Source organism: Rutidosis leptorrhynchoides, chromosome 7 (assembly GCF_046630445.1).
Source record: "Rutidosis leptorrhynchoides isolate AG116_Rl617_1_P2 chromosome 7, CSIRO_AGI_Rlap_v1, whole genome shotgun sequence".
NCBI classification, from domain to species: domain Eukaryota; kingdom Viridiplantae; phylum Streptophyta; class Magnoliopsida; order Asterales; family Asteraceae; genus Rutidosis; species Rutidosis leptorrhynchoides.
In genome coordinates, this window is record NC_092339.1 from 365,505,117 (window position 1) to 365,518,771 (window position 13,655).

Here is a 13,655-nt window from a genome sequence, read left to right on the forward strand (position 1 = left end):
GGATGAAGTTACATTACGGAACTGTGCTTTCATTTCATCCAAGGATAAGTTCACCTGCAGTATGGTAAACTGGGTGATATCCTTCATTTTTCATTCAAACCGTCCTGAAGACACTATAAATAATTATGGCTTGCAAGTCCGATTGGTCACTTTCAGCTAAAATTCCAATTCATTTATTCAAATGAAACGTTCTTAAATATCGAGTTCTTTATGCCTATGGCCTCCTTCCGAAATCAAGGGGTTGGTAAAATCCGTGGCTAACATTATCCAGACATCAAATCGCATGGTTGTGATCATCATGTTTTCCATTCTACTTGTCAGCTTTGTATTGCGACATAAGCGCTCAATGTTTTAGATGAGTTTAGAAACATTCATGATTCATTTCACGCATCTAGCTTACTGAAGATGCCTGTAAGGCTAAAAACACCATCTTTCCTTTTGTAGATATATATTCAGATGGCATACTCATGTTAATCAGAAACGAAACCAATTGGTTGAGAGACTTAATTAATGGCATATACCTATTCTTACTTTCATACGCCGAAGTACCTTTCAAGGTAAATAAATCACTTCTGAGCCTATGAGACTCACAGAACTTTGATACGCTCCTTCTTATTCAAACACGGTACCATTGTTGGTCACTCCCGAAATTTTCTTTAACAGGTGGATAATGTAACGACCCGACTTTTTCGACTTGCTTTTGTGCTTTGTGCTTTCACGAAACTGCGTATTTGTGCGTACTGAGCTAGCTTATGCTCTGGGATCTTTTATCATGATTAATTACTCTCATTAATATCTTACTACGTGCTATTAAGTGTGTAATCACTTAATTACTCTCTGAGAATTCTTTCTCACAGGTAAGTATGTACAGTTTTTATTTGTTTTTATTTATTGCTTTTAACCTTTTGATAATAAACGCTGAATCGTTCGCTATAAAGTATTAAATTGATATTCAATAAAATTAGGTATGCGAAACCGAAATTATTGATATCATACAAAAATTTATTACATCACTGCGAAATTTACCGTTTATTCTTAAGGTATAAATATCTTTAATCAATCAATCCAAAATATTTCAAAAATTCATCAGGAGTAAAACTAGGTAATATAGCCGAAATTACTTTACCGAAAAGAGGGGCGTATATTTTTGATAATATTTGATTGATTAAAGTGGGATAAAAGACCAAAAAGATTTTTAATTTTATCTTTACCATGTTTTTAAAATTAATATTATAAATTTTTAAAATCAATATATTTAAGTTTGTAAATATTTTAAACTACTATTTTTAATATAAGTTTGTAAAATTTAAAAATATTAATTATATTTATATGAATTTTTAATTTTATGCATTTTAAATTTAAGTTTGGTGTGAATTTAAAAACAAAAATGTACTTTATTTCATTAAGTTAAAAATTTGATACCTAAAATTCGTCGTGAGTTGAAGACTAGGTCGTTGAACCGAAATTGCTTTACCCGAGGGCGTGACGAGAAATTTTGTTATCATTATTTTTAATCTTATTGATTTAAAGTATGCCAAAAACATTTAAAAAACCAAAAAATCTTTGCTTTTAAAACAATCGCTTTAAAAATGACAAATTTTAAATTTTGTCGAGGGACGGACTAGGTAAACATACCGAAACTACCTAAAGTAAAAGAAAACAAAATTTTAAAAAATTATGAATTTAAATTGTTTTAATAAATAAAGATTTTATAAAAATAATAATAAAAATAATAATAATAATAATAATAATAATAATATTATGTATGTTTGTAGTTTATCTCATGTACAAAACAGGGTAAAATAGCGCACTTTCAAAGACTGGCACTAAGTTCAGCAAAAGCTATTAATTTTGACGAAAAAATAAAAAACAAGTGTGATGTAACAACAGACGGAATGAACAAACGATGTGCATCATTTATCATTCAACACAAACAACAATATGTTTGAAAACTTTGGTAAAATTTAATCATTTTTCTACGCTAATCACCCTCAATAATTTAAATTGTTACTGATTTCTTGCAAATGAGGACATTTTCAAGATCTTAAGTGTGGGAAGGGGTTAAATTCTTTCGGATTTTTAAAATTTTTGACTTATACACTTGGTTACCATTGAAAATACTAGTAACGCAGTAGTTGTATTAGAATCTAGTGCTCTCTGATAATAAAGAACAGCCCTAGTCTTATATACTGACTACCCAATTCTAGTAAAAATTTTCAAAATTTTCAAATAAATGAATTCAAAATCATGTTTATACATATTTATGAACGATAAAACTAGGTGTTAGCACCGAAATTATTGTTACCTCGGAAAGGACATAAATTGAGAAACAACCCAAAATGTTAGAATTCATTTAAAATGGAATAGAGGAAAATAAAAAGGTAAAGAAAGGCAAATAAAAGCCAAGTGTGGGATAAATTTACCAAGTTATTTAGAACATATGTCACATATTTTTGTACAAATAATTGAAGATACTTTTGTTTTGGACAAAATTAACTGTTTTACCCAGTTTATTATAATATAAATAGAATTTATAAGGAAGTAAAGTCTTCCGAGAGAAAAAGACACACGCTTCTTGATTTAGGTCAGGAAGTTGTCGTCAGACCAGTTTTAGAGTCTACGAAAAACCTTGAAAAGTTTTCTCGAAAATCAGCTGGAAATCCACGGACCTCAGCATCAAATAGGGTCGCCAAGTGGTCAGACTTGTCCAAACCATGAGAGGATCTGTCTCGTACAATGGGGGAGAACCGTACAAATTAGTTTATAAGACTAATGAATCAGATCCCCAGAAAGGATAATCTCCTTAAAGATCAAAAATCAGCTTTTAAGATTGATATTACTCAATCCCTGGGATTGACCTTAAAGATTGAGAATTACAAACTCATGGAATTCGATGATATCTAAACTCGAGCTTGAACGAGAAAATATTTTGATCAAAATTACAAACCAATTTGTTTTCTGAAAATCTATTTTTAATGCGTTCATTACCATTGAACGTAAAATCCTAGGAATTCACCTGGAATTCATTAGGTCACCTGAACCAAATCGGGTGTCAACCGTAAGAACGGTGGTTGCATAGCACGGTCGAAGACAGGACTTTGTGCCAGACCGAAAAATTATAGGGTGATCTTTACTATTGCTCCTACAAAGGATAGTAATTGCATCCGACACGTTATAGACCATAATCAAAAGCATGTCACGGGACATTGCCTTAACAGTTGCTTGTTCAACGCTTTTCTTTACAACCGGACGGTAGTTTACCGAAAGGTAATATACGGAGCAAGTATACTGGATGTGTTGCTTTTCTAATACAAGGTTAGCAAGTGGGTGACACAAAACCGCAAGTTTTTGAGCTAAAATTTTCAAATCTGAAACCCACAAAACTCACAAAAACAATTTCGCAAACACCGGTGAAGGGTTATTCCGAAAAACTTATCTAGGGTAAAAGCTAGATTGAATTTTCAAAAGGTCAAATGTTTTCATAAAGATATAATTTCCTATAGGATTTAAATTTTCATAGTCATGTGGGACTGTAAACCACAACGTTATTATCATTGTTCATACCGCCGTATTAAAATCACTGATGTACAAAGTGTGAAGAATAAAGAAGTAATTCTAGTATTTTTATTTCAAGACTATATTGCTTGAGGACAAGCAATGCTCAAGTGTGGGAATATTTGATAATGCTAAAAACGAACATATATTTCATAGCATTATCCCTCAAGAAAGACAAGCTTTTGGTTGCAATTGTTCTATTTACAAGTGATATTCGTTTAAATAATAAAAGGTGAAGACAAAAGACAGATTCGACGAATTGAAGATGCAAACGACCAAAAAGCTAAAAAGTACAAAGTACAATCCAAGTGGTTCAAATTATTGATGAGAAACGTCTAAAAGTTACAAGAGTACGAGTCGCAAAACGCAAAGTACAAGATATTAAATAGTACGAAAGGACGTTCGAAAATCCGGAACCGGGACCAGAGTCAACTCTCAACGCGCGACGTAACGGACTAAAAATTATAAGTCAACTACGCACATGAATATAATATAATATATAATTAATTCTTAAAATTATTTATATATTATATTATATATTAAAACCGTCGGCAAACAAGAAAATAAAGTTATGTGAGCTGTCCCTAGACTCCATGCGATCGCATGGCAAATGCAAAGGAAGACCATGCGATGACATGGCCCTAAAAGTCTGGCCACATTTATAAATTTCGTAGTTTTCGGTCGAATATCACACACCTAATTCAATCTCTCTCTCTCTCACGATATATATATATATATATATATATATATATATATATATATATATATATATATATATATATATATATATATATAATTTATAATTTTAATTTTAATTTAAGATTAATAATAATAAGGTTATGTTAGCGAATGTTGTAAGTGTGTAAGTCGAAATTCTGTCCGTGTAACGCTACGCTATTATTAATCATTGTAAGTTATGTTCAACCTTTTTAAATTAATGTCTCGTAGCTAAGTTATTATTATGCTTATTTAAATCGAAGTAATCGTGATATTGGGCTAAATATTAAAGACGGGTAATTGGGCTTTGGACCATAATTGGGGTTTGGATAAAAGAACGACATTTGTGGAAATTAGACTATGAGCTATTAATGGGCTTTATATTAACTAAATGATACCTCATTAATTTAATATATAGACTTATAATTTGACGTATTTATATATAACCACATACGCTTGACTGGGTACGGTGGGCGGGATATCTATAAATACCAATAATTATTCATTTGACCGGACACGGGGATGGGTTAATAATCAATAGACTTGTTGAAACATGGGTGAATTACATACAAGGGTAATTGGTGTAATTGTTAACAAAGTAATAAAACCTTGGATTACACGCAGTCGATAACCTGGTGTATTCATTAAACAAAGTATTAAGACCTTGTTACAGTTCGAATCCCCAATTAGTTGGAATATTTGACTTCGGATATAAGGATAATTTGACGAAGACTCTCGCACTTTATATTTATGACGATGGACTATTATGGACAAAACCGTATGGACATATCGAATAATCCAGGACAAAGGACAATTAACCCATGGTAATAAACTAAAATCAACACGTCAAACATCATGATTACGGAAGTTTAAATAAGCATAATTCCTTTATTTCATATTTTATCGCACTTTTATTTACTGTCAATTTATTTATCGCACTTTTAATTATCGCACTTTAATTATCGTTATTTACTTTACGATTTAAATTAAGTTATATTTATTTTAATATTTTACATTAGGTTTTAACTGCGACTTAAGACATAAAATCGACAAACCGGTCATTAAACGGTAAAAACCCCCTTTTATAATAATAATATTACTTTTATATATATATATATATATATATATATATATATATATATATATATATATATATATATATATATATATATATATATATATATATATATATATATATATATATATATATTTATACAAATATAGTTTTAAAAATATAGAGTTAAACTTGGCTAGTTCCCTGTGGACGAACCGGACTTACTAAAAACTATACTACTGTACGATTAGGTACACTGCCTATAAGTGTTGTAGCAAGGTTTAGGTATATCCACTCTATAAATAAATAAATAACTTGTGTAAAATTGTATCGTATTTAATAGTATTTCATAGCAAAAATATAACTATTTCGTATACACCTCTACGCACATCAAGTATTTTTAGCGCCGCTGTCGGGGACTTCTTAAACGCCGGAAGCGAAACGCTATAATAATAAAAAAAAGATTTTTATTAAGTTTTAATTTCTTTTTGTAAAAATACGTTTTAAATATTAAAAATACAAAAATATAAAAAGAAAAACGAAATATATATATTTTTAAGAGTTTGTTTAAAATATATAAAATTATAAAGTTTTTCTATTTCTATTTTAGTTTTTTTTTTTTAAAATTAAGTTTTTATTTATTTTATATAAATAAATTAAAAAACAGAAAAAAATAATAATAATCGGGCCACTACACTGTAGCAGCCCAATATCTGGCCTGGATCCACGAACCATGCGACCGCATGGAGTTAACAAAGAAACCTCATGCGATCGCATGAGGTAACCTGACACGCCAGTTCTGATCCTGGTACAGCATTAATTACGGAGTATTATTACTTATTATAATTAACTAACTCTAATTAGGGTTTAATTAGTTAATGTTTAATATTAGTTTTAATTTTATTATTTAAATTGTAATATTAAGTTTATTATTGTTTTAATTAATTATAAAATTAATACTTTTATAAAATAATAATATAAAAATAATATTTTAAAAAAAAAAGTTTTGTACTTTTATAACTTTATGTTCTATTTTTATATTTTGTATATTTTTTTAATCGTTAAAGCGTAATTTTATAAGTTTTAGTTCATAATTAGTTTTAAAACTAGTATTTTGCCGTAGTTATTTTTATTTTTATATTTTTAGGCTTTGCCGTAAAATTCCTTAAGTGCTTTTTCTTTAGACTAAGATTTAGGTGCTTTAGAATTTTGCGACGCCTTTTCAAGATTTTAGTGCCTTTTTAAGTTATTGCCGTTTTAGATATAGAATTCCTTTTAAGCTTTAATACCTTTAGACGTAAGTTTTAATTTTTAGTTTTTAGACTTTTAAGTTTCAACGCTGCATTTTATTATTTTTTCGACATTTTTTTTCCGACATTTTATTTTTCGACGCGCTCTTTTTCTTTCTTATTTCTCGACGCTCTAGTTTTTAGGACATAGAATTTTCTATTTCTTCTCTAAAATTTCTTTAAACTTCAACGAAAAATTATTTTAAACGGTTAAATTGATAGACATCCAAAATTTTATGGTTCGTAGTAATAGTTGGATTTGTTAGTGGCGAGTTGTGGGCTTCCGATTTAAAGGGTCCTAGCTACCTGCTGCATCTATTGGCTATTCGAAACGTGGGCAAAATCAGAAAAGTCTATTAATTTGATAACTTATATAATTTTTATCTTTTATAACTAATAGGATATTCAGTGAATGCACCGAGCAAAACGTTCACCACCTTTTATACGTTCACCACCTGTAACTCGATCAAGATATCTAGCCAATATTGTCGCCGTTGAATTTTCTTTAGAATCGTTATCTAGTCGACCAAGTACTCCAATTCAAATTTCCGATAATCCATTTTTTGAACCCGACCTCACAATCGAGAATCCGGAGGATATTCATGGACAATTCAGAGATCCTGAACCACTAATCATTCCTCCTGAACCACAAATCACTCATCCAGAGATTGTCGAGGAAGAAACCATTAAATCAGAATCCCTTAGTGATTCAGATTCAACAAATTCAATAATGAAAAATCTGGAACCTCTAAGTATGGAAGACCGAATGAGAGCTAAACGCACTGGCCAAGGTCACGCAATTACTCAACCAGACATTAATGCGCCAGATTATGAAATCAAAGGACAAATCCTACACATGGTAACTAATCAATGCCAATTTAGTGGTGCGCCGAAGGAAGATCCAAACGAACATCTTCGTACCTTTAATAGGATTTGTACTCTATTTAAAATCCGAGAAGTGGAGGATGAACAGATCTATCTCATGTTATTTCCCTGGACTTTAAAGGGAGAAGCCAAAGATTAGTCAGAATCGTTACCTGAAGGGGCGATTGATACATGAGACGTTTTAGTTGAAAAATTTCTTAAACAATTCTTTCCGGCATCTAAAGCCGTGAGACTTCAAGAAGAAATTGTTACGTTCACGCAGAAGCCAAATGAAACTTTATATGAAGCGTGGAAAAGATTTTAAAAATTGTTAAGAGGATGTCCGCAACATGGATTAGGCACTTTTCAAATAGTACAAATATTCTACCAAGGATGCGATATCACTACACACAAAGACATCGACATAGCAGCTGGTGGTTCCATTATGAAGAAAACCACAACTGAAGCTTACAAAATTATTGATAACACTGCTTCTCACTCACATGAGTGGCATCAAGAAAAAGATATCGTTAGATCATCTAAAGCGGCTAGAGCCGATTCTAGCCATGATTTTGATTCCATTTCTGCAATGATAGATGTTGTCGAGAGATGAATGGAAAAGATGACTAAAGATATTCACTCAATACGAATTAGTTGTGAGCAGTGTGGAGGACCACATTTGACAAAAGATTGTCTCAGTATTGAACAAACAATGGAACAAACAGATAATGTTTCATACATGAACCAAAGGCCTGGAAATAATTATCAAAATATTTATCAACCGCCAAGACCAAACTACAATCAAAACCAGAATTATAATCGAAATGTTCCATACAACAACCAACAAGGTCGTAGCAATCAACAAGTATCCAACAATCCTTACAATCAGCAAAGACCTATTTTTCCAATTAAACCACCACAGACTGATGATAAAAAGCCACATTTAGAAGACATGATGTCGAAGCTAGTTGAATCTCAAACACAATTTTTCACATCTCAGAAACAAACTAATGAACAAAATGCTCAAGCATTTAGAAATCAACAAGCTTCTATTCAAAATCTGGAACAAGAAGTGAGCAACCTAGCAAGGTTAATAGGTGAAAGAAAACTGGGAAGTCTACCTAGCGATACAAATGCTAACCCCCGGAATGAAACAGCTAAAGCCATTACCACAAGAAGTGGTATTACACTTAAACCACCTGAAATACCTATAATTTCTGATGACTCTATTCCTACTCCACAAGAACCACAATCTGAGCAAGATAAGGAAATAGAACCGGTAGTTGAAAAGGTTAATGAAGATAACAAAGTTAAAGCAAAGCCTTATGTTAAACCATACCAACCACCACTTCCTTACCCGAGTAAAATGAGAAAAGAAAGACTTGAAGTCGAGCAATCCAAATTCTTGGATATGTTTAAACAAATAAATGTAAATCTTCCTTTCATTGATGTGATTTCAGGAATGCCTAGATACGCTAAATTCTTGAAAGATCTAATCACAAATAGAAAGAAAATGGAAGAATTCTCGGCTGTTACTATGAATGCTAATTGTTCTGCAGTGTTGTTGAATAAGATACCAGAAAAATTATCAGATCCAGGAAGTTTCATAATTCCATGTTTTCTGGGTAGTCTTAGTTCAATAGATGCATTGGCAGACTTAGGTGCTAGTATAAATTTAATGCCGTATTCACTATACACTAAACTAGACCTTGGAGAATTGAAACCAACACGAATAAGCATACAACTAGCCGATCGATCAGTAAAATATCCTAGAGGGATAATAGAGGACATGCTAGTTAAAGTTGGTACTTTAGTATTTCCAGTAGATTTTATTATTCTGGACATGGAAGAAGATTCTCGAGTTCCTCTCATATTAGGAAGACCATTCTTAAACACCGCTAAAGATATAATAGACGTGTTCGGTAAGAAACTGACCCTAAGTATAGAGGACGAGAGTGTTACCTTTTCTGTGGATAGAGCCATGCAACAACCGCAATCTGCAGATGATACATGTTATTATATTCAAACTATAGATTCACATGCAGAATTGTTAGAAGAATTTCCAGAATTACAAGGAACAGGAGAATGTTCTTTAGGAGAAGGAACTGAACCAATTGATGAAGCTGAAATGTTAGCTACACTTATGGCTAATGGATATGAACGAACAACAGAAGAAATTCAAATGCTAAAATAGGAAGACAGATATCGATACAAATCATCGATAGAAGAACCACCGACATTAGAGTTAAAGTCACTTCCAAACCATTTGGAATATGCTTATTTACATGGTGAATCTGAATTACCTGTAATAATATCGTCTTCTCTTACGAAAAATGAAAAAAACTCAACTCATTTATGTGCTAAAAGCTCATAAACCAGCTATTGCATGGAAAATTCATGACATTAAAGGCATAAGTCCTTCGTATTGCACATATAAAATCCTTATGGAAAAAGGTCATAAAACGTATGTGCAACGTCAACGAAGACTAAATCCTAATATGCAAGATGTTGTTAAGAAAGAAATTATTAAACTGCTAGATGTAGGTTTAATTTATCCAATCTCTGATAGTCCATGGGTAAGCCCAGTACAATGCGTACCTAAGAAGGGTGGCATGACTGTCATCACAAATGAGAAAAATGAGCTTATTCCTACTTGGATTGTAACATGATGGCGTGTTTGTATTGATTATAGAAAATTAAATGACGCCACCAGAAAAGATCACTTTTCCTTACCTTTCATTGATCAAATGTTGGAAAGATTAGCCGGAAATAGTTACTATTGTTTTCTTGACGGTTTTTTCGGATATTTTCAAATTCCAATAGCACCCGAGGACCAAGAGAAAAACACGTTCACGTGCCCTTATGGTACTTTTGCTTAACGCCCCTGCAACCTTTCAAAGGTGCATGATGGCGATTTTTCACGACATGATAGAAGAATGCATGAAAGTTTTCATGGATGATTTTTCAGTCTTCGGTGATACTTTTGAAACATGTCTAGTCAATCTTGAATGAATGCTTATTAGATGCGAACAATCAAATCTAGTACTAATTGGGAGAAATGCCATTTCATGGTTAAAGAAGGCATCGTTCTTGGTCATAAAATTTCAAAGGAAGGAATTAAAGTGGATAGAGCTAAAGTAGATGTAATTGCTAAACTTCCACATCCCACTAATGTTAGAGGAGTTAGGAGTTTTCTAGGGCATGCCGGTTTTTACCGATGTTTCATAAAAGATTTTTCTAAAATTGCCACTCCTATGAATAAACTCCTAAAAAAGGATGCTCCATTCATCTTTTCAGATGAATGCATCAAATCTTTTAATATTCTTAAAGAAAAACTTACGAATGCGCCGATCATGATAACTCCAAATTGGAATCTACCATTTGAACTCATGTGCGATGCAAGTGATTTTGCAATGGGAGCCGTTTTAGGACAAAGGATTGAAAAACGATTTCAACCAATTTATTACGCTAGTAAGACGTTACAAGGAGCATAAACTAATTACACAACTACTGAAAAAGAACTCCTTGCTATTGTCTTTGCTTTTGACAAATTTCGTTCATATCTCGTTCTAGCTAAAACGGTGATCTATACCGACTATTCTGCTCTTAGATACCTATTTTCAAAACAAGATGCCAAACCACGATTAATCCGTTGGATCTTACTCTTACAAAAGTTCGATATTGAGATCCGAGATAAAAAGGGAGCAGAGAATCTCGCCGCTGATCATCTTTCTCGTCTTGAGAATCTCGAATTAGAAGTTCTAAATGAATCAGCTATACAAGATAACTTTCCTGATGAATATCTTTTGAAGATTGATTATAATGAAATTCCATGGTTTGCAGACTATGCAAACTATTTAGTATGTGGATTCCTTGAAAAAGGGTTGTCGTACCAAAAACGAAAGAAATTCTTTAGTGATATAAAACACTATTTCTGGGAAGATCCGCATTTGTTTAAAAGTTGTCCCGATGGAATAATCCGCCGATGTGTATTAGGGGATGAAGCTAGTCAAATCTTAAACCATTGTCACACAGGACCAACAGGAGGGCATTATGGACCTCAACTCACAGCAAGAAAAGTTTACGACGCTTGATTCTATTGGCCTACAATTTTCAAAGACGCACACCTTCTTTGTAAATCCTGTGATGCATGTCAAAGGGCCGAAAAAATAAGTCAACATGATGAAATGCCACAAAATCCTGTGATGCACGAGTTGTAGTCAACTTCTTAAAACGTCTTTTTGCAAGGTTCGGAACACCGAAAGCTTTAATAAGTGATCGGGGTACTCATTTTTGTAATAATCAACTTGAGAAAGTTCTCAAAAGATATGGAGTAACTCATAAAATCTCAACCGCGTATCATCCACAAACAAGTGGACAAGTTGAAAATACCAACCGAGCATTAAAACGTATTCTAGAGAAAACCGTAGGATCAAATCCGAAGGAATGGTCCATGAAATTGGAGGATGTACTCTGGGCTTTTAGAACAGCCTACAAAACTCCAATTGGTACCACACCTTTTAGACTCGTTTACGGAAAAGCATGTCAGCTTCCAGTAGAAATTGAGCACAAAGCATTTTGGGCTTTAAAGACATGTAATCTTGATTTACATGAAGCCGGACATCTACGGTTAAGACAATTAAACGAATTAGAAGAATTAAGACATGAAGCATACGAAAATTCGTTAATCTATAAGGAAAGAACGAAGAAATGGCATGATAAAAGAATCAGAAGTTCAAAAGAATTTAAAGAAGGAGACATAGTTCTTCTTTTCAATTCACGATTCAAGCTATTTCCTGGAAAATTGAAATCAAGATGGTCTGGACCATTCATAGTCAAAAGAATTTTCCCATATGGAACAATAGAGTTAATAAATTCAAATGGGATTGAATTTAAAGTTAATGGTCACAGAGTTAAACATTACATACATGGTCCGATGGAAGTTGACAATGAAGTCAATCATAATTTCACCACCCAAGAAAACCCTCAGAATGAAAACATAAATATGTTATCAACAACATATGAAAAACCAAAATTGAAAGACGGGGAAACTTCAAATTGGAGTGATGAAGAAGAATTTCTATACAAACCTCCCATTCCAAGAAACGAAGAAACTTTATAAACGGATTCAAGATGCTAGGATTAAGGGGAACTTTAAGTTATGTAACCGATTAGTATCCAATTTGTCGCCTAAAGAAAAGGCAATGTTAGTTGAATTTGTGAAAATTACAGAGGAAATCAACAATTGGCTTGAAGCAAAAGTCAGAGATATACAAGTTGTTGATAGTCCAATTGAAAACGAAGTTAATCACAATTTCGACACCACAACTAACTAAGTGTGGGAAGATTCGAATCTTTTAAGGGTAATATATATTTCTGTTAGAGTTAGATATTCTGTTTTCGTGTAATTTCCAAGAATGGAATCCGAATGGTCTTTCCCTAGCAGACCCTAAAGAACTAGTCTTCTTCCCCCATTCTGAATTTTTATTTTTTTAGGTTTTACGAGATAAAGAATTCCTTTGATTTGAACCATGGTCTAATGCTACACGCTTTGATTACTAAACGTAATAATGACACACTCCCGAGTGACCTGGTGTCAGTAATAAGAGGCAGATGTGATGAAGTAAGGAAAGAACTCAGGAAAGATCATCATAAGACACATTTTGGTAAAGGAAAATCAAAATCCGCAACAAAAAGAAGAGCACGACACCTTGAAAGATGTTATAAATGCGGAAAATGGTCACACGAAGGTAAATGTTTGAACAATCAAACATATTCAAATACCGAATTTGTTACTCTATGCAGAGAAGGACCTTTCATATGTTTAGAAGAAAAGATATTGAAGAATCGAGGTTACGCTTATGTAGCTATAGAAAACCAAATCACACGACTCTCCTATGAGTCAGCTAAAGCAGGTCTCTGAGAATTCTTTCTCACATGTAAGTATGTACAGTTTTTATTTGTTTTTATTTATTGCTTTTAACCTTTTGATAATAAACGCTGAATCGTTCGCTATAAAGTATTAAATTGATATTCAATAAAATTAGGTATGCGAAACCGAAATTATTGATATCTTACAAAAATTTATTACATCACTGTAAAATTTACCGTTTATTCTTAAGGTATAAATATCTTTAATCAATCAATCTAAAATATTTCAAAAATTCTTCAGGAGT

The 13,655-nt window shown here is 32.4% G+C and overlaps 1 non-coding gene across 1 annotated transcript; it reads right to left on the reverse strand.

The window, feature by feature from the left end:
* Nucleotides 1–7,729: 7,729 nt before the first annotated feature.
* Nucleotides 7,730–7,836, reverse strand: LOC139860838 (small nucleolar RNA R71). The gene has a single exon (XR_011763453.1). It is a non-coding gene; the product is annotated as a small nucleolar RNA R71 (small nucleolar RNA).
* Nucleotides 7,837–13,655: the final 5,819 nt, after the last annotated feature.